This window comes from Lolium perenne, chromosome 2, assembly GCF_019359855.2.
Source record: "Lolium perenne isolate Kyuss_39 chromosome 2, Kyuss_2.0, whole genome shotgun sequence".
NCBI classification, from domain to species: domain Eukaryota; kingdom Viridiplantae; phylum Streptophyta; class Magnoliopsida; order Poales; family Poaceae; genus Lolium; species Lolium perenne.
Window position 1 is genome coordinate 206,898,460 of NC_067245.2, and position 3,833 is coordinate 206,902,292.

The window sequence follows — 3,833 nt, forward strand, 5'->3', positions numbered from 1 at the left end:
CGTGGCGCATCTCGGTGCGGAGCAACAGGTCGGTGCTATCAAGGTTGAGGCGTCGGTAGCGTCATCGGGCTCTCCTCTCTTGATAGATCTTCTACATGGCGCGGCGCACCACCCGCCGATAAGCAGTCACATGTGAGACCGAGGTGGAGATGTCCCCGGCATCCTCGAGGCGCGGCCGCCCTTCTACGAGCCAGCGTCGACTCAAGGTATGAATCCATGTGGTGCCTTAGATTTATTGTTCTTCTCTTATGATTATTTTGAGCCGAACATGTGTGCTCTTTCTCTGAATATATTGCTTGAAAAGCTTACCAAGTTACTTAAATTCACTTCGTTCTTAATCTTGCGAGCTAATATTGTTATTTTAATGAACGGTGGTGCGCGCAAGCAGAATTATTTGTGGGTGTGTTGAGCTGTTAGGCATAAGTCGAAATCCTCATCTAAACGAGGCCTCGACTTAACACATAAAAAAGGTGTTCAATCTCGCCCACAATACCCTCTTCTTTCCTCTCCCTTTATTGGAACTTGTTTTACCAGACAAGGAAAGTGGCACGTGTAATGTGAGTAAAACCCTCTTAGCCAAAATCATCTATGAGCAAGATTTTCTATATTGTAGATGCCCCAATTGACTCTCATCCCCAAAGTAGTTTTTTATGTCAGTATAGACTTCTTTCTTTGGATGTATACTATCGTACATGGCATGCATTTGCCTAATGAGCAGCATTGTATTGCTATTCTAGCCAACTTTGATCGATATGTCAAGCTTCATGCACGAGATGCCATGTTTAATTTACTCCTCGCTACGATCCATATTTCTTGATGTGAAATGAATGTGAATCGGAGGGAGTACTTTTCTTAGATAGTACTATATCATTTCAAAAAAAGTACTACTACATCACAAATGCATCAAAAGAGTACTACATCACAAGACCACCACGGTTGTACTAGTAGAGTTTAATGCTGAACTTCCAAAGGGATTAAGATTACACATATGAACTTTAAACATGACCAGGAGCATGAGGGCTAGCAGCAGGGGCGTTGACGTGGAGCAAGCTAGGCAAGACGTAATTACGGAGGAAGAGGCCATATGATGCGTGCTTGGCCTTGGTTGCGGGGCGGTGTTTCCCCCTATGTACTTAGGCCTACACCCATCGCATGTTGGATCAGGTTGTGGATGTCCTTCTAGAGAAATTTGCCACATAATGGGCAAAATAGCTCCCAGCGCATGCGAAACGAATTTCACCACCCTTCGACCGCTTGAGAACATAGCGGCTTTTCCGGTCCCCTGCGCACCTTGTTGTTGTCCATGTCATCAGAATACTCCTATGAATTATTAAGTACTACATAATCAGGTTTTTTATGACAGATCGAATAAATACTCCACTAACATAATCAAACCTTAGAAACCCTAAAATTAAATGTGTAGAACAAGTAAATGGCAGAAGAAATCGTAATAAATCATGAGAAACCCTATGAACAACCATGAACATAAGCCACAACAATTGCAAGTCCACTAAGTATGAACACATAAATTGATTATATGACTACATGGCAGATTAGTCGAAATTAAACTAGAATCTGATCTTACGAATCGTAGAATCAATTACATCTACAAGAACAAGGTAGGATATCAAATCAATCAAGAACCAAGGCTCGTGCAAACCATGTGAACAGCAATATGACACAAAGAGGGTTGGGACAGTTTCGGTAAAGAGAAGTACCTCCTCGTCATCACCCTCAACATCCTCCTGGAACTGAACGTTTGGGCCGAAATCGTCGAAGGGGTCGAGGTTCGCGTCCGACATCGGGCCTAGGAAGACCTCGCCGTGGTGGCACACGCGCCGTGCACATCTTCGAGCGGGATAAACAACATTGGTATCCACCTTACGCTCGATGGCCGGGACGCCCGTTTCGGCCGAGGTCGAAGAACCGGACAAGCGAGAGGAGAGGAGCGGCAGGGGTGCCCGGTGACGCCTCACCCGTCGTGACGGCCGGGACGCCCATTTCGGCCGAGGTCGAAGAATCCGACAAGCGAGAGGAGACGAGCGGCCTGGGTGCCGGTGAAGCCTCACCCACCGCGACGGCCACTACCGTAGAGGCATCCTCTGCGTGGGCGGTCGCCTATTGCTCCGCCTCGTATGCAATACCTATCTTCATCTTGCTGCGGTTGGACTCGGGAAAGTCGATGCCTCTGTGGTGCGGGGCTTGGATGCGGGGTTTTCAGAGTGTGGGGGAGGCAAGTTGGGGAGTGGAGAGGACGAGCTCGCGAGAGATGATGAGGCCGATTATGTTATAGCCTCGACTCTCTGTATCCGATGAGTGGACGCGTGAAGTCACGCATGTACCCGACTTTCCACTTTATGGGATACGTTTACTAAACTTTTTTTTTGGACCATTTAACTTCATGTGGGACTCATGTATACCAATACTTCCAAACGTCATAAGTAATTCAAAATCATTCGTAATAATATGAGACCTTAACATTTTATTTTTTGTGTCGGATATTGTCTATGAAAAATAACATCCTTCAAAAAATAAATCCCCTATGCCAATCCGATCATGCCCGTCTACTCCAACTAGCTTCCTCGACTAATTTGTCACCTTACATTCTTAAAATGAACCAAAATTTGGCACGAGGGTGCATCATCACATGGAAAATGATGTTACCATTCTGTCTTCCCATTTTTTTTGAATTTTTCAAAATTGTCATGCCCTAACGGAAAAAATGTACTCCTTCTAAGAAGCATGTATCGAATGGCATTACCAAAACCTAGGGGTGGGGTGGGGGAGGGGGCACAGGGTGGTGTGATGATACATCACATTTGGACCACACAACACCATTTGGACCAACCAAAAAAAACCACCCTACACAAACCCTGGTCAAAACTAGTTTGACCAATATTACAAAAGTTGTACGGAGTACATAATTCAGAAACCGTCGAGAAATATACGAAGCATTCAGGAGTCCCCAAAGTCGGTGACTTTGAGTCACTTACAACCGTGGTCCACATATCGGTCACCCAAAGTCATGGCAAAGTCAGCTTGGCAAAGTCACCGATAGACAAAGCAAGCGGTGAACAGACAACTCCGTAGCCTTGAAAAGACATCTCACGTAAAAGGCTAGTACTACCTTTTCTTCCGGATAAGCAAAAATAGCTGATCGGCATCGACGAAATGCACCAGGTCCGCAATGTACTCCAGCTATAAGTGAAGCATGCCTACCCGAAGAGGAAATTCAAGATTCCACCAGATCCCCATATCACTCTTTTGCATAAAACACGGACATATCTTTTGCACAATTCACCACTTGTTGGTCTAATCTATCGCAGCTTCCATCAGTTGGTCATCCAATTAACGATTTAACAGATTAGAAAAATAAGCGGTGGAATTAGAAGTACTAGTAGCGAAATGTGCAAAATATACCGTCCTTCCCAAGGGGTTTGTCGAGAAGAGGGCCGGATGACAATGTCCCGGTGCATCCGAAACGAGAGGGGTAGTTTCTAATACATGTAAGAAATTATTTTACAAAAAGGTACATATTAAGTAGTACAACTATTAGTACGGTACTACTATTTCGAGGAAAATGCCATGTCGTGCGACCTCTAATCAATGAGTAGAAGTTGTAGGTGCGCATAACATGCATTGCTGAAAGCTGGTTCATTGGAATTTGAGCTCAGCCGGGGCGGATTCTGCGAAGTTCGCCCGACGTCACTCATGTATCCCACCAAACTGCTCACTTCTTTCAATGTCTCTTCTCTTTCACTGCAGCTCTCCAACATCAGGTGCATCAACCTATCTTGTGCCTTCTGCCTCTCGAGAAGGGCAAGGATGGCGAT